General features: G+C 33.4%; 9 non-coding genes across 9 annotated transcripts; all 9 read right to left on the reverse strand.

The window, feature by feature from the left end:
* Positions 1–82, reverse strand: TRNAL-UAG (transfer RNA leucine (anticodon UAG)). Its single transcript has one exon. It is a non-coding gene; the product is annotated as a tRNA-Leu (tRNA).
* A 1,637-nt stretch (positions 83–1,719) lies between these two features.
* On the reverse strand, positions 1,720–1,801 carry TRNAL-UAG (transfer RNA leucine (anticodon UAG)). Its single transcript has one exon. It is a non-coding gene; the product is annotated as a tRNA-Leu (tRNA).
* A 1,650-nt stretch (positions 1,802–3,451) lies between these two features.
* Positions 3,452–3,533, reverse strand: TRNAL-UAG (transfer RNA leucine (anticodon UAG)). Its single transcript has one exon. It is a non-coding gene; the product is annotated as a tRNA-Leu (tRNA).
* A 1,649-nt stretch (positions 3,534–5,182) lies between these two features.
* TRNAL-UAG (transfer RNA leucine (anticodon UAG)) lies at positions 5,183–5,264 on the reverse strand. The gene has a single exon. It is a non-coding gene; the product is annotated as a tRNA-Leu (tRNA).
* A 1,650-nt stretch (positions 5,265–6,914) lies between these two features.
* TRNAL-UAG (transfer RNA leucine (anticodon UAG)) lies at positions 6,915–6,996 on the reverse strand. The gene has a single exon. It is a non-coding gene; the product is annotated as a tRNA-Leu (tRNA).
* A 1,650-nt stretch (positions 6,997–8,646) lies between these two features.
* Positions 8,647–8,728, reverse strand: TRNAL-UAG (transfer RNA leucine (anticodon UAG)). The gene has a single exon. It is a non-coding gene; the product is annotated as a tRNA-Leu (tRNA).
* Positions 8,729–10,378: 1,650 nt separating this feature from the next.
* TRNAL-UAG (transfer RNA leucine (anticodon UAG)) lies at positions 10,379–10,460 on the reverse strand. The gene has a single exon. It is a non-coding gene; the product is annotated as a tRNA-Leu (tRNA).
* A 1,650-nt stretch (positions 10,461–12,110) lies between these two features.
* TRNAL-UAG (transfer RNA leucine (anticodon UAG)) lies at positions 12,111–12,192 on the reverse strand. Its single transcript has one exon. It is a non-coding gene; the product is annotated as a tRNA-Leu (tRNA).
* Positions 12,193–19,028: 6,836 nt separating this feature from the next.
* TRNAL-UAG (transfer RNA leucine (anticodon UAG)) lies at positions 19,029–19,110 on the reverse strand. Its single transcript has one exon. It is a non-coding gene; the product is annotated as a tRNA-Leu (tRNA).
* Between the last annotated feature and the right edge of the window lie 2,971 nt (positions 19,111–22,081).

Here is a 22,081-nt window from a genome sequence, read left to right on the forward strand (position 1 = left end):
TGGCAGCAGTGGGATTTGAACCCACGCCTCCGAAGAGACTGGAGCCTAAATCCAGTGCCTTAAACCGCTCGGCCATGCTACCACTGGCACACATGTAGTTCTTATCTCACAGATCTTTCATATAATTAAGATTGCTTCAAATTAAATGTTTAATTTTGTTTTAAAGCGACACTTGGAAAGAAGTGTCATGTTAAAAGTCTATGAAATGATAAACAATTCGCTAATACAAGATTTCAATGAAAGGTAAAAACATCCATGTTTTACTTGGTAATATTGATGAGAACTGATTTTTTAATTTTCTCAGTTAATTTTTGTTTGTTTTAACTGACATATTCAAAAATTGAGATGCTTGCTAGATGCATAATGTAGATCGCAGAGATATTCAAAGCCACTTTTTGAGAGCAACAATACATTTTAGATAGTTCTAAAAAAGGTTTGAGAAAACTATTAAAACCATGATAACTTGTTTTGAGTTACTGCATGTGACAGCTTATGGTGTGCTTCCACCAACCAAATTTAGCTTCTTTTATACCTTATCTACTTTAGGAATACACTTTGATATATATCACTGGATCTTCTCCTTGGAGAATAAATATGGCAGCAGTGGGATTTGATTCCAGCAGCTTGAATAGCTCTGTCATCCTACAACCTGCTGTACACTTTAAAATATTTTAACTCTCATATCTGGAATGTCATTCAAAACTTTACCCAAAGTCAGGAAAAGCTGAGATAAAATGTAAAAGAAGCCAGGTTCATTTAACAAGTAATGATTATATTTGTCTTCAGATTTCCTTCATTTAGTGCAACTGATGTATCCAAATAACTTTGAAGTACTATGCAAATGCCTAAGATAGACAGCTGTGAGATTAAAATCCAGAAAGATAGGAAAGATAGAGAAATCGGAATATAAATCCATCAATTTATACCAATGAGTCACGTTGCCAACATTTCCATCTCTAATTGTATGATAAGACCACTCAGTAAATAAATATTAGTTATGATATTACTTCTAATTACTTCATGCCAACTTAATTTTGGCTCATCTTTACTCTTAGCAGATAACATTTTTAAAACGTTTGGGAAGTCTCTTGTAACAATGATGAACTGTTGAGTAGCTATAGGAATCTTCCACCAACCAACTTCAGTTGGGTAATATCCTATCTAATGGAAAAAAAGAATCACTTTGCCATCAATAACTGCCCTACTCTTTGTATAATAAAGATGGCAGTACTGAGATTTGCACCCACACCTCCAAAGAGACTGGAGCCTTAATCCAGCGCCTTAGACTGCTCGGCCATGCTACCACATGTGCATGTTGTTAGGGTAGCTCACAGATCTAGAACATCAAAATAAAAGGGTTTTTTTGTTTTAAAGTATTAATTGAAAAGATGTCAGCAAAAGTTAAAAGAAAGTTCATTATTAAACATAAATCCGATGAGAAATTCAGATTTTTTATAGAATTGCATTTTGTTTATTTTCATTGAAATAACAAAAGAAATTGAGATGCATGAAGTAATAAAATATTAGTTCTGATAGGGCACATAATTACTTCATGCAAAATTAAAATTTGAATATCTTTATTGTTAGCAGATATCATTATTTTAAAGGTTTGAATAAACTGTTGCAACTATGATGAACTGTTGGGAACTTGGTGGCTATCACCAACCTTTTTCAGTTGGTTAATATCTGATCAAAAATCAATTCTTTGGAAAATAAGATTGGCAGCAGTGGGATTTGAACCCACGCCTCCGAAGAAACTGGAGCCTAAATCCAGCACCTTAAACCGCTCGGCCATGCTACCACTGGCACACATGGAGTTCTTATCTCACAGATCTTTCATATAATTAAGATTGCTTCAAATTAAATGTTTAATTTTGTTTTAAAGCGACACTTGGAAAGAAGTGTCATGTTAAAAGTCTATGAAATGATAAACAATTCGCTAATACAAGATTTCAATGAAGGGTAAAAACATCCATGTTTTACTTGGTAATATTGATGAGAACTGATTTTTTAATTTTCTCAGTTAATTTTTGTTTGTTTTAACTGACATATTCAAAAATTGAGATGCTTGCTAGATGCATAATGTAGATCGCAGAGATATTCAAAGCCACTTTTTGAGAGCAACAATACATTTTAGATAGTTCTAAAAAAGGTTTGAGAAAACTATTAAAACCATGATAACTTGTTTTGAGCTACTGCATGTGACAGCTTATGGTGTGCTTCCACCAACCAAATTTAGCTTCTTTTATACCTTATCTACTTTAGGAATACACTTTGATATATATCACTGGATCTTCTCCTTGGAGAATAAATATGGCAGCAGTGGGATTTGATTCCAGCAGCTTGAATAGCTCTGTCATCCTACAACCTGCTGTACACTTTAAAATATTTTAACTCTCATATCTGGAAAGTCATTCAAAACTTTAACCAAAGTCAGGAAAAGCTGAGATAAAATGTAAAAGAAGCCAGGTACATTTAACAAGTAATGATTATATTTGTCTTCAGATTTCCTTCATTTAGTGCAACTGATGTATCCAAATAACTTTGAAGTACTATTCAAATGCCTAAGAGAGACAGCTGTGAGATTAAAATCCAGAAAGATAGGAAAGATAGAGAAATCGGAATATAAATCCATCAATTTATACCAATGAGTCACGTTGCCAACATTTCCATCTCTAATTGTATGATAAGACCACTCAGTAAATAAATATTAGTTATGATATTACTTCTAATTACTTCATGCCAACTTAATTTTGGCTCATCTTTACTCTTAGCAGATAACATTTTTAAAACGTTTGGGAAGTCTCTTGTAACAATGATGAACTGTTGAGTAGCTATAGGAATCTTCCACCAACCAACTTCAGTTGGGTAATATCCTATCTAATGGAAAAAAAGAATCACTTTGCCATCAATAACTGCCCTACTCTTTGTATAATAAAGATGGCAGTACTGAGATTTGCACCCACACCTCCAAAGAGACTGGAGCCTTAATCCAGCGCCTTAGACTGCTCGGCCATGCTACCACATGTGCATGTTGTTAGGGTAGCTCACAGATCTAGAACATCAAAATAAAAGGGTTTTTTTGTTTTAAAGTATTAATTGAAAAGATGTCAGCAAAGGTTAAAAGAAAGTTCATTATTAAACATAAATCTGATGTGAAATTCAGATTTTTTTTTTAATTGCATTTTGTTTATTTTAATTGAAATAACAAAAGAAATTGAGATGCATGAAGTAATAAAATATTAGTTCTGATAGGGCACATAATTACTTCATGCAAAATTAAAATTTGAATATCTTTATTGTTAGCAGATATCATTATTTTAAAGGTTTGAGAAGACTGTTGCAACTATGATGAACTGTTGGGAACTTGGTGGCTAATGCAGGGTACTATCACCAACATTTTTCAGTTGGTTAATATCTGATCAAAAATCAATTCTTTGGAAAATAAGATTGGCAGCTGTGGGATTTGAACCCACACCTCCGAAGAGACTGGAGCCTAAATCCAGCGCCTTAGACCGCTCGGCCATGCTACCACTGGCACACATGGAGTTCTTATCTCACAGATCTTTCATATAATTAAGATAGCTGCAAATTAAATGTTTAATTTTGCTTTAAAGTGACACTTGGAAAGAAGTGTCATGTTAAAAGTCTATGAAATGATAAACAATACGCTAATACAAGAATTCAATGAAAGGTAAAAACATCCATGTTATACTTGGTAATATTGATGAGAACTGATTTTTTAATTTTCTCAGTTAATTTTTGTTTGTTTTAACTGACATATTCAAAAATTGAGATGCTTGCTAGATGCATAATGTAGATCGCAGAGATATTGAAAGCCACTTTTTGAGAGCAACAATACAATTTAGATAGTTCTAAAAAAGGTTTGAGAAAACTATTAAAACCATGATAACTTGTTTTGAGCTACTGCATGTGACAGCTTATGGTGTGCTTCCACCAACCAAATTTAGCTTCTTTTATACCTTATCTACTTTAGGAATACACTTTGATATATATCACTGGATCTTCTCCTTGGAGAATAAATATGGCAGCAGTGGGATTTGATTCCAGCAGCTTGAATAGCTCTGTCATCCTACAACCTGCTGTACACTTTAAAATATTTTAACTCTCATATCTGGAATGTCATTCAAAACTTTACCCAAAGTCAGGAAAAGCAGAGAAAAAATGTAAAAGAAGCCATGTACATTTAACAAGTAATGATTATATTTGTCTTCAGATTTCCTTCATTTAGTGCAACTGATGTATCCAAATAACTTTGAAGTACTATTCAAATGCCTAAGATAGACAGCTGTGAGATTAAAATCCAGAAAGATAGGAAAGATAGAGAAAGCGGAATATAAATCCATCAATTTATACCAATGAGTCACGTTGCCAACATTTCCATCTCTAATTGTATGATAAGACCACTCAGTAATTAAATATTAGTTATGATATTACTTCTAATTACTTCATGCCAACTTCATTTTGGCTCATCTTTACTCTTAGCAATTAACATTTTTAAAACGTTTGGGAAGTCTCTTGTAACAATGATGAACTGTTGAGTAGCTATAGGAATCTTCCACCAACCAACTTCAGCTGGGTAATATCCTATCTAATGGAAAAAAAGAATCACTTTGCCATCAATAACTGCCCTACTCTTTGTATAATAAAGATGGCAGTAGTGAGATTTGCACCCACGCCTCCAAAGAGACTGGAGCCTTAATCCAGCGCCTTAGACTGCTCGGCCATGCTACCACATGTGCATGTTGTTAGGTTAGCTCACAGATCTAGAACATCAAAATTAAAGGGTTTTTTTTTTTAAAGTATTAATTGAAAAGATGTCAGCAAAGGTTAAAAGAAAGTTCATTATTAAACATAAATCCGATGAGAAATTCAGATTTTTTATTGAATTGCATTTTGTTTATTTTCATTGAAATAATAAAAGAAATTGAGATGCATGAAGTAATAAAATATTAGTTCTGATAGGGCACATAATTACTTCATGCAACATTAAAATTTGAATATCTTTATTGTTAGCAGATATCATTATTTTAAAGGTTTGAGAAGACTGTTGCAACTATGATGAACTGTTGGGAACTTGGTGGCTAATGCAGGGTACTATCACCAACCTTTTTCAGTTGGTTAATATCTGATCAAAAATCAATTCTTTGGAAAATAAGATTGGCAGCAGTGGGATTTGAACCCATGCCTCCGAAGAGACTGGAGCCTACATCCAGCGCCTTAGACCGCTCGGCCATGCTACCACTGGCGCACATTGAGTTCTTATCTCACAGATCTTTCATTTAATTAAGATTGCTGCAAATTAAATGTTTAATTTTGTTTTAAAGCGACACTTGGAAAGAAGTGTCATGTTAAAAGTCTATGAAATGATAAACAATACGCTAATACAAGAATTCAATGAAAGGTAAAAACATCCATGTTATACTTGGTAATATTGATGAGAACTGATTTTTTAATTTTCTCAGTTACTTTTTGTTTGTTTTAACTGACATATTCAAAAATTGAGATGCTTGCTAGATGCATAATGTAGATCGCAGAGATATTGAAAGCCACTTTTTGAGAGCAACAATACAATTTAGATAGTTCTAAAAAAGGTTTGAGAAAACTATTAAAACCATGATAACTTGTTTTGAGCTACTGCATGTGACAGCTTATGGTGTGCTTCCACCAACCAAATTTAGCTTCTTTTATACCTTATCTACTTTAGGAATACACTTTGATATATATCACTGGATCTTCTCCTTGGAGAATAAATATGGCAGCAGTGGGATTTGATTCCAGCAGCTTGAATAGCTCTGTCATCCTACAACCTGCTGTACACTTTAAAATATTTTAACTCTCATATCTGGAATGTCATTCAAAACTTTACCCAAAGTCAGGAAAAGCAGAGATAAAATGTAAAAGAAGCCATGTACATTTAACAAGTAATGATTATATTTGTCTTCAGATTTCCTTCATTTAGTGCAACTGATGTATCCAAATAACTTTGAAGTACTATTCAAATGCCTAAGATAGACAGCTGTGAGATTAAAATCCAGAAAGATAGGAAAGATAGAGAAAGCGGAATATAAATCCATCAATTTATACCAATGAGTCACGTTGCCAACATTTCCATCTCTAATTGTATGATAAGACCACTCAGTAATTAAATATTAGTTATGATATTACTTCTAATTACTTCATGCCAACTTCATTTTGGCTCATCTTTACTCTTAGCAATTAACATTTTTAAAACGTTTGGGAAGTTTCTTGTAACAATGATGAACTGTTGAGTAGCTATAGGAATCTTCCACCAACCAACTTCAGCTGGGTAATATCCTATCTAATGGAAAAAAAGAATCACTTTGCCATCAATAACTGCCCTACTCTTTGTATAATAAAGATGGCAGTAGTGAGATTTGCACCCACGCCTCCAAAGAGACTGGAGCCTTAATCCAGCGCCTTAGACTGCTCGGCCATGCTACCACATGTGCATGTTGTTAGGTTAGCTCACAGATCTAGAACATCAAAATTAAAGGGTTTTTTTGTTTTAAAGTATTAATTGAAAAGATGTCAGCAAAGGTTAAAAGAAAGTTCATTATTAAACATAAATCCGATGAGAAATTCAGATTTTTTATAGAATTGCATTTTGTTTATTTTCATTGAAATAATAAAAGAAATTGAGATGCATGAAGTAGTAAAATATTAGTTCTGATAGGGCACATAATTACTTCATGCAACATTAAAATTTGAATATCTTTATTGTTAGCAGATATCATTATTTTAAAGGTTTGAGAAGACTGTTGCAACTATGATGAACTGTTGGGAACTTGGTGGCTAATGCAGGGTACTATCACCAACCTTTTTCAGTTGGTTAATATCTGATCAAAAATCAATTCTTTGGAAAATAAGATTGGCAGCAGTGGGATTTGAACCCATGCCTCCGAAGAGACTGGAGCCTACATCCAGCGCCTTAGACCGCTCGGCCATGCTACCACTGGCGCACATGGAGTTCTTATCTCACAGATCTTTCATTTAATTAAGATTGCTGCAAATTAAATGTTTAATTTTGTTTTAAAGCGACACTTGGAAAGAAGTGTCATGTTAAAAGTCTATGAAATGATAAACAATACGCTAATACAAGAATTCAATGAAAGGTAAAAACATCCATGTTATACTTGGTAATATTGATGAGAACTGATTTTTTAATTTTCTCAGTTACTTTTTGTTTGTTTTAACTGACATATTCAAAAATTGAGATGCTTGCTAGATGCATAATGTAGATCGCAGAGATATTGAAAGCCACTTTTTGAGAGCAACAATACAATTTAGATAGTTCTAAAAAAGGTTTGAGAAAACTATTAAAACCATGATAACTTGTTTTGAGCTACTGCATGTGACAGCTTATGGTGTGCTTCCACCAACCAAATTTAGCTTCTTTTATACCTTATCTACTTTAGGAATACACTTTGATATATATCACTGGATCTTCTCCTTGGAGAATAAATATGGCAGCAGTGGGATTTGATTCCAGCAGCTTGAATAGCTCTGTCATCCTACAACCTGCTGTACACTTTAAAATATTTTAACTCTCATATCTGGAATGTCATTCAAAACTTTACCCAAAGTCAGGAAAAGCAGAGATAAAATGTAAAAGAAGCCATGTACATTTAACAAGTAATGATTATATTTGTCTTCAGATTTCCTTCATTTAGTGCAACTGATGTATCCAAATAACTTTGAAGTACTATTCAAATGCCTAAGATAGACAGCTGTGAGATTAAAATCCAGAAAGATAGGAAAGATAGAGAAAGCGGAATATAAATCCATCAATTTATACCAATGAGTCACGTTGCCAACATTTCCATCTCTAATTGTATGATAAGACCACTCAGTAATTAAATATTAGTTATGATATTACTTCTAATTACTTCATGCCAACTTCATTTTGGCTCATCTTTACTCTTAGCAATTAACATTTTTAAAACGTTTGGGAAGTTTCTTGTAACAATGATGAACTGTTGAGTAGCTATAGGAATCTTCCACCAACCAACTTCAGCTGGGTAATATCCTATCTAATGGAAAAAAAGAATCACTTTGCCATCAATAACTGCCCTACTCTTTGTATAATAAAGATGGCAGTAGTGAGATTTGCACCCACGCCTCCAAAGAGACTGGAGCCTTAATCCAGCGCCTTAGACTGCTCGGCCATGCTACCACATGTGCATGTTGTTAGGTTAGCTCACAGATCTAGAACATCAAAATTAAAGGGTTTTTTTGTTTTAAAGTATTAATTGAAAAGATGTCAGCAAAGGTTAAAAGAAAGTTCATTATTAAACATAAATCCGATGAGAAATTCAGATTTTTTATAGAATTGCATTTTGTTTATTTTCATTGAAATAATAAAAGAAATTGAGATGCATGAAGTAGTAAAATATTAGTTCTGATAGGGCACATAATTACTTCATGCAACATTAAAATTTGAATATCTTTATTGTTAGCAGATATCATTATTTTAAAGGTTTGAGAAGACTGTTGCAACTATGATGAACTGTTGGGAACTTGGTGGCTAATGCAGGGTACTATCACCAACATTTTTCAGTTGGTTAATATCTGATCAAAAATCAATTCTTTGGAAAATAAGATTGGCAGCTGTGGGATTTGAACCCACGCCTCCGAAGAGACTGGAGCCTAAATCCAGCGCCTTAGACCGCTCGGCCATGCTACCACTGGCACACATGGAGTTCTTATCTCACAGATCTTTCATATAATTAAGATAGCTGCAAATTAAATGTTTAATTTTGCTTTAAAGTGACACTTGGAAAGCAGTGTCATGTTAAAAGTCTATGAAATGATAAACAATACGCTAATACAAGAATTCAATGAAAGGTAAAAACATCCTTGTTTTACTTGGTAATATTGATGACAACTGATTTTTTAATTTTCTCAGTTACTTTTTGTTTGTTTTAACTGACATATTCAAAAATTGAGATGCTTGCTAGATGCATAATGTAGATCGCAGAGATATTCAAAGCCACTTTTTGAGAGCAACAATACATTTTAGATAGTTCTAAAAAAGGTTTGAGAAAACTATTAAAACCATGATAACTTGTTTTGAGCTACTGCATGTGACAGCTTATGGTGTGCTTCCACCAAACAAATTTTGCTTCTTTTATACCTTATCTACTTTAGGAATACATTTTGATATATATCACTGGATCTTCTCCTTGGAGAATAAATATGGCAGCAGTGGGATTTGATTCCAGCAGCTTGAATAGCTCTGTCATCCTACAACCTGCTGTACACTTTAAAATATTTTAAATCTCATATCTGGAATGTCATTCAAAACTTTACCCAAAGTCAGGAAAAGCAGAGATAAAATGTAAAAGAAGCCAGGTACATTTAACAAGTAATGATTATATTTGTCTTCAGATTTCCTTCATTTAGTGCAACTGATGTATCCAAATAACTTTGAAGTACTATTCAAATGCCTAAAATAGACAGCTGTGAGATTAAAATCCAGAAAGATAGGAAAGATAGAGAAATCGGAATATAAATCCATCAATTTATACCAATGAGTCACGTTGCCAACATTTCCATCTCTAATTGTATGATAAGACCACTCAGTAATTAAATATTAGTTATGATATTACTTCTACTTACTTCATGCCAACTTAATTTTGGCTCATCTTTACTCTTAGCAGATAACATTTTTAAAACGTTTGGGAAGTCTCTTGTAACAATGATGAACTGTTGAGTAGCTATAGGAATCTTCCACCAACCAACTTCAGCTGGGTAATATCCTATCTAATGGAAAAAAAGAATCACTTTGCCATCAATAACTGCCCTACTCTTTGTATAATAAAGATGGCAGTAGTGAGATTTGCACCCACGCCTCCAAAGAGACTGGAGCCTTAATCCAGCGCCTTAGACTGCTCGGCCATGCTACCACATGTGCATGTTGTTAGGGTAGCTCACAGATCTAGAACATCAAAATAAAAGGGTTTTTTTGTTTTAAAGTATTAATTGAAAAGATGTCAGCAAAAGTTAAAAGAAAGTTCATTATTAAACATAAATCCGATGAGAAATTCAGATTTTTTATAGAAATGCATTTTGTTTATTTTCATTGAAATAACAAAAGAAATTGAGATGCATGAAGTAATAAAATATTAGTTCTGATAGGGCACATAATTACTTCATGCAAAATTAAAATTTGAATATCTTTATTGTTAGCAGATATCATTATTTTAAAGGTTTGAATAGACTGTTGCAACTATGATGAACTGTTGGGAACTTGGTGGCTAATGCAGGGTACTATCACCAACCTTTTTCAGTTGGTTAATATCTGATCAAAAATCAATTCTTTGGAAAATAAGCTTGGCAGCAGTGGGATTTGAACCCACGCCTCCGAAGAGACTGGAGCCTAAATCCAGTGCCTTAGACCGCTCGGCCATGCTACCACTGGCGCACATGGAGTTCTTATCTCACAGATCTTTCATATAATTAAGATTGCTGCAAATTAAAAGTTTAATTTTGTTTTAAAGCGACACTTGGAAAGAAGTGTCATGTTAAAAGTCTATGAAATGAAAAACAATTCGCTAATACAAGATTTCAATGAAAGGTAAAAACATCCATGTTTTACTTGGTAATATTGATGAGAACTGATTTTTTAATTTTCTCAGTTACTTTTTGTTTGTTTTAACTGACATATTCAAAAATTGAGATGCTTGCTAGATGCATAATGTAGATCGCAGAGATATTCAAAGCCACTTTTGAAGAGCAACAATACATTTTAGATAGTTCTAAAAAAGGTTTGAGAAAACTATTAAAACCATGATAACTTGTTTTGAGCTACTGCATGTGACAGCTTATGGTGTGCTTCCATTAACCAAATTTAGCTTCTTTTATACCTTATCTACTTTAGGAAAGCACTTTGATATATATCACTGGATCTTCTCCTTGGAGAATAAATATGGCAGCAGTGGGATTTGATTCCAGCAGCTTGAATAGCTCTGTCATCCTACAACCTGCTTAACACTTTAAAATATTTTAGCTCTCATATCTGGAATGTCATTCAAAACTTTACCCAAAGTCAGGAAAAGCTGAGATAAAATGCAAAAGAAGCCAGGTACATTTAACAAGTAATGATTATATTTGTCTTCAAATTTCCTTCATTTAGTGCAACTGATGTATCCAAATAACTTTGAAGTACTATTCAAATGCCTAAGATAGACAGCTGTGAGATTAAAATCCAGAAAGATAGGAAAGATAGAGAAATCGGAATATAAATCCATCAATTTATACCAATGAGTCACGTTGCCAACATTTCCATCTCTAATTGTATGATAAGACCACTCAGTAATTAAATATTAGTTATGATATTACTTCTAATTACTTCATGCCAACTTCATTTTGGCTCATCTTTACTCTTAGCAATTAACATTTTTAAAACGTTTGGGAAGTCTCTTGTAACAATGATGAACTGTTGAGTAGCTATAGGAATCTTCCACCAACCAACTTCAGCTGGGTAATATCCTATCTAATGGAAAAAAAGAATCACTTTGCCATCAATAACTGCCCTACTCTTTGTATAATAAAGATGGCAGTAGTGAGATTTGCACCCACGCCTCCAAAGAGACTGGAGCCTTAATCCAGCGCCTTAGACTGCTCGGCCATGCTACCACATGTGCATGTTGTTAGGTTAGCTCACAGATCTAGAACATCAAAATTAAAGGGTTTATTTGTTTTAAAGTATTAATTGAAAAGATGTCAGCAAAGGTTAAAAGAAAGTTCATTATTAAACATAAATCCGATGAGAAATTCAGATTTTTTATTGAATTGCATTTTGTTTATTTTCATTGAAATAATAAAAGAAATTGAGATGCATGAAGTAATAAAATATTAGTTCTGATAGGGCACATAATTACTTCATGCAACATTAAAATTTGAATATCTTTATTGTTAGCAGATATCATTATTTTAAAGGTTTGAGAAGACTGTTGCAACTATGATGAACTGTTGGGAACTTGGTGGCTAATGCAGGGTACTATCACCAACCTTTTTCAGTTGGTTAACATCTGATCAAAAATCAATTCTTTGGAAAATAAGATTGGCAGCAGTGGGATTTGAACCCATGCCTCCGAAGAGACTGGAGCCTACATCCAGCGCCTTAGACCGCTCGGCCATGCTACCACTGGCGCACATGGAGTTCTTATATCACAGATCTTTCATTTAATTAAGATTGCTGCAAATTAAATGTTTAATTTTGTTTTAAAGCGACACTTGGAAAGAAGTGTCATGTTAAAAGTCTATGAAATGATAAACAATACGCTAATACAAGAATTCAATGAAAGGTAAAAACATCCATGTTATACTTGGTAATATTGATGAGAACTGATTTTTTAATTTTCTCAGTTACTTTTTGTTTGTTTTAACTGACATATTCAAAAATTGAGATGCTTGCTAGATGCATAATGTAGATCGCAGAGATATTGAAAGCCACTTTTTGAGAGCAACAATACAATTTAGATAGTTCTAAAAAAGGTTTGAGAAAACTATTAAAACCATGATAACTTGTTTTGAGCTACTGCATGTGACAGCTTATGGTGTGCTTCCACCAACCAAATTTAGCTTCTTTTATACCTTATCTACTTTAGGAATACACTTTGATATATATCACTGGATCTTCTCCTTGGAGAATAAATATGGCAGCAGTGGGATTTGATTCCAGCAGCTTGAATAGCTCTGTCATCCTACAACCTGCTGTACACTTTAAAATATTTTAACTCTCATATCTGGAATGTCATTCAAAACTTTACCCAAAGTCAGGAAAAGCAGAGATAAAATGTAAAAGAAGCCATGTACATTTAACAAGTAATGATTATATTTGTCTTCAGATTTCCTTCATTTAGTGCAACTGATGTATCCAAATAACTTTGAAGTACTATTCAAATGCCTAAGATAGACAGCTGTGAGATTAAAATCCAGAAAGATAGGAAAGATAGAGAAAGCGGAATATAAATCCATCAATTTATACCAATGAGTCACGTTACCAACATTTCCATCTCTAATTGTATGATAAGACCACTCAGTAATTAAATATTAGTTATGATATTACTTCTAATTACTTCATGCCAACTTCATTTTGGCTCATCTTTACTCTTAGCAATTAACATTTTTAAAATGTTTGGGAAGTCTCTTGTAACAATGATGAACTGTTGAGTAGCTATAGGAATCTTCCACCAACCAACTTCAGCTGGGTAATATCCTATCTAATGGAAAAAAAGAATCACTTTGCCATCAATAACTGCCCTACTCTTTGTATAATAAAGATGGCAGTAGTGAGATTTGCACCCACGCCTCCAAAGAGACTGGAGCCTTAATCCAGCGCCTTAGACTGCTCGGCCATGCTACCACATGTGCATGTTGTTAGGTTAGCTCACAGATCTAGAACATCAAAATTAAAGGGTTTTTTTTTTTTAAAGTATTAATTGAAAAGATGTCAGCAAAGGTTAAAAGAAAGTTCATTATTAAACATAAATCCGATGAGAAATTCAGATTTTTTATTGAATTGCATTTTGTTTATTTTCATTGAAATAATAAAAGAAATTGAGATGCATGAAGTAATAAAATATTAGTTCTGATAGGGCACATAATTACTTCATGCAACATTAAAATTTGAATATCTTTATTGTTAGCAGATATCATTATTTTAAAGGTTTGAGAAGACTGTTGCAACTATGATGAACTGTTGGGAACTTGGTGGCTAATGCAGGGTACTATCACCAACCTTTTTCAGTTGGTTAATATCTGATCAAAAATCAATTCTTTGGAAAATAAGATTGGCAGCAGTGGGATTTGAACCCATGCCTCCGAAGAGACTGGAGCCTACATCCAGCACCTTAGAACGCTCGGCCATGCTACCACTGGCGCACATGGAGTTCTTATCTCACAGATCTTTCATTTAATTAAGATTGCTGCAAATTAAATGTTTAATTTTGTTTTAAAGCGACACTTGGAAAGAAGTGTCATGTTAAAAGTCTATGAAATGATAAACAATACGCTAATACAAGAATTCAATGAAAGGTAAAAACATCCATGTTATACTTGGTAATATTGATGAGAACTGATTTTTTAATTTTCTCAGTTACTTTTTGTTTGTTTTAACTGACATATTCAAAAATTGAGATGCTTGCTAGATGCATAATGTAGATCGCAGAGATATTGAAAGCCACTTTTTGAGAGCAACAATACAATTTAGATAGTTCTAAAAAAGGTTTGAGAAAACTATTAAAACCATGATAACTTGTTTTGAGCTACTGCATGTGACAGCTTATGGTGTGCTTCCACCAACCAAATTTAGCTTCTTTTTTACCTTATCTACTTTAGGAATACACTTTGATATATATCACTGGATCTTCTCCTTGGAGAATAAATATGGCAGCAGTGGGATTTGATTCCAGCAGCTTGAATAGCTCTGTCATCCTACAACCTGCTGTACACTTTAAAATATTTTAACTCTCATATCTGGAATGTCATTCAAAACTTTACCCAAAGTCAGGAAAAGCAGAGATAAAATGTAAAAGAAGCCATGTACATTTAACAAGTAATGATTATATTTGTCTTCAGATTTCCTTCATTTAGTGCAACTGATGTATCCAAATAACTTTGAAGTACTATTCAAATGCCTAAGATAGACAGCTGTGAGATTAAAATCCAGAAAGATAGGAAAGATAGAGAAAGCGGAATATAAATCCATCAATTTATACCAATGAGTCACGTTGCCAACATTTCCATCTCTAATTGTATGATAAGACCACTCAGTAATTAAATATTAGTTATGATATTACTTCTAATTACTTCATGCCAACTTCATTTTGGCTCATCTTTACTCTTAGCAATTAACATTTTTAAAACGTTTGGGAAGTCTCTTGTAACAATGATGAACTGTTGAGTAGCTATAGGAATCTTCCACCAACCAACTTCAGCTGGGTAATATCCTATCTAATGGAAAAAAAGAATCACTTTGCCATCAATAACTGCCCTACTCTTTGTATAATAAAGATGGCAGTAGTGAGATTTGCACCCACGCCTCCAAAGAGACTGGAGCCTTAATCCAGCGCCTTAGACTGCTCGGCCATGCTACCACATGTGCATGTTGTTAGGTTAGCTCACAGATCTAGAACATCAAAATTAAAGTGTTTTTTTGTTTTAAAGTATTAATTGAAAAGATGTCAGCAAAGGTTAAAAGAAAGTTCATTATTAAACATAAATCCGATGAGAAATTCAGATTTTTTATAGAATTGCATTTTGTTTATTTTCATTGAAATAATAAAAGAAATTGAGATGCATGAAGTAATAAAATATTAGTTCTGATAGGGCACATAATTACTTCATGCAACATTAAAATTTGAATATCTTTATTGTTAGCAGATATCATTATTTTAAAGGTTTGAGAAGACTGTTGCAACTATGATGAACTGTTGGGAACTTGGTGGCTAATGCAGGGTACTATCACCAACCTTTTTCAGTTGGTTAATATCTGATCTAAAATCAATTCTTTGGAAAATAAGATTGGCAGCAGTGGGATTGCCTCCGAAGAGACTGGAGCCTACATCCAGCGCCTTAGACCGCTCGGCCATGCTACCACTGGCGCACATGGAGTTCTTATATCACAGATCTTTCATTTAATTAAGATTGCTGCAAATTAAATGTTTAATTTTGTTTTAAAGCGACACTTGGAAAGAAGTGTCATGTTAAAAGTCTATGAAATGATAAACAATACGCTAATACAAGAATTCAATGAAAGGTAAAAACATCCATGTTATACTTGGTAATATTGATGAGAACTGATTTTTTAATTTTCTCAGTTACTTTTTGTTTGTTTTAACTGACATATTCAAAAATTGAGATGCTTGCTAGATGCATAATGTAGATCGCAGAGATATTGAAAGCCACTTTTTGAGAGCAACAATACAATTTAGATAGTTCTAAAAAAGGTTTGAGAAAACTATTAAAACCATGATAACTTGTTTTGAGCTACTGCATGTGACAGCTTATGGTGTGCTTCCACCAACCAAATTTAGCTTCTTTTATACCTTATCTACTTTAGGAATACACTTTGATATATATCACTGGATCTTCTCCTTGGAGAATAAATATGGCAGCAGTGGGATTTGATTCCAGCAGCTTGAATAGCTCTGTCATCCTACAACCTGCTGTACACTTTAAAATATTTTAACTCTCATATCTGGAATGTCATTCAAAACTTTACCCAAAGTCAGGAAAAGCAGAGATAAAATGTAAAAGAAGCCATGTACATTTAACAAGTAATGATTATATTTGTCTTCAGATTTCCTTCATTTAGTGCAACTGATGTATCCAAATAACTTTGAAGTACTATTCAAATGCCTAAGATAGACAGCTGTGAGATTAAAATCCAGAAAGATAGGAAAGATAGAGAAAGCGGAATATAAATCCATCAATTTATACCAATGAGTCACGTTACCAACATTTCCATCTCTAATTGTATGATAAGACCACTCAGTAATTAAATATTAGTTATGATATTACTTCTAATTACTTCATGCCAACTTCATTTTGGCTCATCTTTACTCTTAGCAATTAACATTTTTAAAATGTTTGGGAAGTCTCTTGTAACAATGATGAACTGTTGAGTAGCTATAGGAATCTTCCACCAACCAACTTCAGCTGGGTAATATCCTATCTAATGGAAAAAAAGAATCACTTTGCCATCAATAACTGCCCTACTCTTTGTATAATAAAGATGGCAGTAGTGAGATTTGCACCCACGCCTCCAAAGAGACTGGAGCCTTAATCCAGCGCCTTAGACTGCTCGGCCATGCTACCACATGTGCATGTTGTTAGGTTAGCTCACAGATCTAGAACATCAAAATTAAAGGGTTTTTTTTTTTAAAGTATTAATTGAAAAGATGTCAGCAAAGGTTAAAAGAAAGTTCATTATTAAACATAAATCCGATGAGAAATTCAGATTTTTTATTGAATTGCATTTTGTTTATTTTCATTGAAATAATAAAAGAAATTGAGATGCATGAAGTAATAAAATATTAGTTCTGATAGGGCACATAATTACTTCATGCAACATTAAAATTTGAATATCTTTATTGTTAGCAGATATCATTATTTTAAAGGTTTGAGAAGACTGTTGCAACTATGATGAACTGTTGGGAACTTGGTGGCTAATGCAGGGTACTATCACCAACCTTTTTCAGTTGGTTAATATCTGATCAAAAATCAATTCTTTGGAAAATAAGATTGGCAGCAGTGGGATTTGAACCCATGCCTCCGAAGAGACTGGAGCCTACATCCAGCGCCTTAGACTGCTCGGCCATGCTACCACTGGCGCACATGGAGTTCTTATCTCACAGATCTTTCATTTAATTAAGATTGCTGCAAATTAAATGTTTAATTTTGTTTTAAAGCGACACTTGGAAAGAAGTGTCATGTTAAAAGTCTATGAAATGATAAACAATACGCTAATACAAGAATTCAATGAAAGGTAAAAACATCCATGTTATACTTGGTAATATTGATGAGAACTGATTTTTTAATTTTCTCAGTTACTTTTTGTTTGTTTTAACTGACATATTCAAAAATTGAGATGCTTGCTAGATGCATAATGTAGATCGCAGAGATATTGAAAGCCACTTTTTGAGAGCAACAATACAATTTAGATAGTTCTAAAAAAGGTTTGAGAAAACTATTAAAACCATGATAACTTGTTTTGAGCTACTGCATGTGACAGCTTATGGTGTGCTTCCACCAACCAAATTTAGCTTCTTTTATACCTTATCTACTTTAGGAATACACTTTGATATATATCACTGGATCTTCTCCTTGGAGAATAAATATGGCAGCAGTGGGATTTGATTCCAGCAGCTTGAATAGCTCTGTCATCCTACAACCTGCTGTACACTTTAAAATATTTTAACTCTCATATCTGGAATGTCATTCAAAACTTTACCCAAAGTCAGGAAAAGCAGAGATAAAATGTAAAAGAAGCCATGTACATTTAACAAGTAATGATTATATTTGTCTTCAGATTTCCTTCATTTAGTGCAACTGATGTATCCAAATAACTTTGAAGTACTATTCAAATGCCTAAGATAGACAGCTGTGAGATTAAAATCCAGAAAGATAGGAAAGATAGAGAAAGCGGAATATAAATCCATCAATTTATACCAATGAGTCACGTTGCCAACATTTCCATCTCTAATTGTATGATAAGACCACTCAGTAATTAAATATTAGTTATGATATTACTTCTAATTACTTCATGCCAACTTCATTTTGGCTCATCTTTACTCTTAGCAATTAACATTTTTAAAACGTTTGGGAAGTCTCTTGTAACAATGATGAACTGTTGAGTAGCTATAGGAATCTTCCACCAACCAACTTCAGCTGGGTAATATCCTATCTAATGGAAAAAAAGAATCACTTTGCCATCAATAACTGCCCTACTCTTTGTATAATAAAGATGGCAGTAGTGAGATTTGCACCCACGCCTCCAAAGAGACTGGAGCCTTAATCCAGCGCCTTAGACTGCTCGGCCATGCTACCACATGTGCATGTTGTTAGGTTAGCTCACAGATCTAGAACATCAAAATTAAAGGGTTTTTTTGTTTTAAAGTATTAATTGAAAAGATGTCAGCAAAGGTTAAAAGAAAGTTCATTATTAAACATAAATCCGATGAGAAATTCAGATTTTTTATAGAATTGCATTTTGTTTATTTTCATTGAAATAATAAAAGAAATTGAGATGCATGAAGTAATAAAATATTAGTTCTGATAGGGCACATAATTACTTCATGCAACATTAAAATTTGAATATCTTTATTGTTAGCAGATATCATTATTTTAAAGGTTTGAGAAGACTGTTGCAACTATGATGAACTGTTGGGAACTTGGTGGCTAATGCAGGGTACTATCACCAACCTTTTTCAGTTGGTTAATATCTGATCTAAAATCAATTCTTTGGAAAATAAGATTGGCAGCAGTGGGATTTGAACCCATGCCTCCGAAGAGACTGGAGCCTACATCCAGCGCCTTAGACCGCTCGGCCATGCTACCACTGGCGCACATGGAGTTCTTATATCACAGATCTTTCATTTAATTAAGATTGCTGCAAATTAAATGTTTAATTTTGTTTTAAAGCGACACTTGGAAAGAAGTGTCATGTTAAAAGTCTATGAAATGATAAACAATACGCTAATACAAGAATTCAATGAAAGGTAAAAACATCCATGTTATACTTGGTAATATTGATGAGAACTGATTTTTTAATTTTCTCAGTTACTTTTTGTTTGTTTTAACTGACATATTCAAAAATTGAGATGCTTGCTAGATGCATAATGTAGATCGCAGAGATATTGAAAGCCACTTTTTGAGAGCAACAATACAATTTAGATAGTTCTAAAAAAGGTTTGAGAAAACTATTAAAACCATGATAACTTGTTTTGAGCTACTGCATGTGACAGCTTATGGTGTGCTTCCACCAACCAAATTTAGCTTCTTTTATACCTTATCTACTTTAGGAATACACTTTGATATATATCACTGGATCTTCTCCTTGGAGAATAAATATGGCAGCAGTGGGATTTGATTCCAGCAGCTTGAATAGCTCTGTCATCCTACAACCTGCTGTACACTTTAAAATATTTTAACTCTCATATCTGGAATGTCATTCAAAACTTTACCCAAAGTCAGGAAAAGCAGAGATAAAATGTAAAAGAAGCCATGTACATTTAACAAGTAATGATTATATTTGTCTTCAGATTTCCTTCATTTAGTGCAACTGATGTATCCAAATAACTTTGAAGTACTATTCAAATGCCTAAGATAGACAGCTGTGAGATTAAAATCCAGAAAGATAGGAAAGATAGAGAAAGCGGAATATAAATCCATCAATTTATACCAATGAGTCACGTTACCAACATTTCCATCTCTAATTGTATGATAAGACCACTCAGTAATTAAATATTAGTTATGATATTACTTCTAATTACTTCATGCCAACTTCATTTTGGCTCATCTTTACTCTTAGCAATTAACATTTTTAAAATGTTTGGGAAGTCTCTTGTAACAATGATGAACTGTTGAGTAGCTATAGGAATCTTCCACCAACCAACTTCAGCTGGGTAATATCCTATCTAATGGAAAAAAAGAATCACTTTGCCATCAATAACTGCCCTACTCTTTGTATAATAAAGATGGCAGTAGTGAGATTTGCACCCACGCCTCCAAAGAGACTGGAGCCTTAATCCAGCGCCTTAGACTGCTCGGCCATGCTACCACATGTGCATGTTGTTAGGTTAGCTCACAGATCTAGAACATCAAAATTAAAGGGTTTTTTTTTTTTAAAGTATTAATTGAAAAGATGTCAGCAAAGGTTAAAAGAAAGTTCATTATTAAACATAAATCCGATGAGAAATTCAGATTTTTTATTGAATTGCATTTTGTTTATTTTCATTGAAATAATAAAAGAAATTGAGATGCATGAAGTAATAAAATATTAGTTCTGATAGGGCACATAATTACTTCATGCAACATTAAAATTTGAATATCTTTATTGTTAGCAGATATCATTATTTTAAAGGTTTGAGAAGACTGTTGCAACTATGATGAACTGTTGGGAACTTGGTGGCTAATGCAGGGTACTATCACCAACCTTTTTCAGTTGGTTAATATCTGATCAAAAATCAATTCTTTGGAAAATAAGATTGGCAGCAGTGGGATTTGAACCCATGCCTCCGAAGAGACTGGAGCCTACATCCAGCACCTTAGAACGCTCGGCCATGCTACCACTGGCGCACATGGAGTTCTTATCTCACAGATCTTTCATTTAATTAAGATTGCTGCAAATTAAATGTTTAATTTTGTTTTAAAGCGACACTTGGAAAGAAGTGTCATGTTAAAAGTCTATGAAATGATAAACAATACGCTAATACAAGAATTCAATGAAAGGTAAAAACATCCATGTTATACTTGGTAATATTGATGAGAACTGATTTTTTAATTTTCTCAGTTACTTTTTGTTTGTTTTAACTGACATATTCAAAAATTGAGATGCTTGCTAGATGCATAATGTAGATCGCAGAGATATTGAAAGCCACTTTTTGAGAGCAACAATACAATTTAGATAGTTCTAAAAAAGGTTTGAGAAAACTATTAAAACCATGATAACTTGTTTTGAGCTACTGCATGTGACAGCTTATGGTGTGCTTCCACCAACCAAATTTAGCTTCTTTTTTACCTTATCTACTTTAGGAATACACTTTGATATATATCACTGGATCTTCTCCTTGGAGAATAAATATGGCAGCAGTGGGATTTGATTCCAGCAGCTTGAATAGCTCTGTCATCCTACAACCTGCTGTACACTTTAAAATATTTTAACTCTCATATCTGGAATGTCATTCAAAACTTTACCCAAAGTCAGGAAAAGCAGAGATAAAATGTAAAAGAAGCCATGTACATTTAACAAGTAATGATTATATTTGTCTTCAGATTTCCTTCATTTAGTGCAACTGATGTATCCAAATAACTTTGAAGTACTATTCAAATGCCTAAGATAGACAGCTGTGAGATTAAAATCCAGAAAGATAGGAAAGATAGAGAAAGCGGAATATAAATCCATCAATTTATACCAATGAGTCACGTTGCCAACATTTCCATCTCTAATTGTATGATAAGACCACTCAGTAATTAAATATTAGTTATGATATTACTTCTAATTACTTCATGCCAACTTCATTTTGGCTCATCTTTACTCTTAGCAATTAACATTTTTAAAACGTTTGGGAAGTCTCTTGTAACAATGATGAACTGTTGAGTAGCTATAGGAATCTTCCACCAACCAACTTCAGCTGGGTAATATCCTATCTAATGGAAAAAAAGAATCACTTTGCCATCAATAACTGCCCTACTCTTTGTATAATAAAGATGGCAGTAGTGAGATTTGCACCCACGCCTCCAAAGAGACTGGAGCCTTAATCCAGCGCCTTAGACTGCTCGGCCATGCTACCACATGTGCATGTTGTTA

This window comes from Taudactylus pleione, unplaced genomic scaffold (genome assembly GCF_031769625.1).
Source record: "Taudactylus pleione unplaced genomic scaffold, aTauple2 ptg000016l, whole genome shotgun sequence".
Lineage (NCBI taxonomy): Eukaryota > Metazoa > Chordata > Amphibia > Anura > Myobatrachidae > Taudactylus > Taudactylus pleione.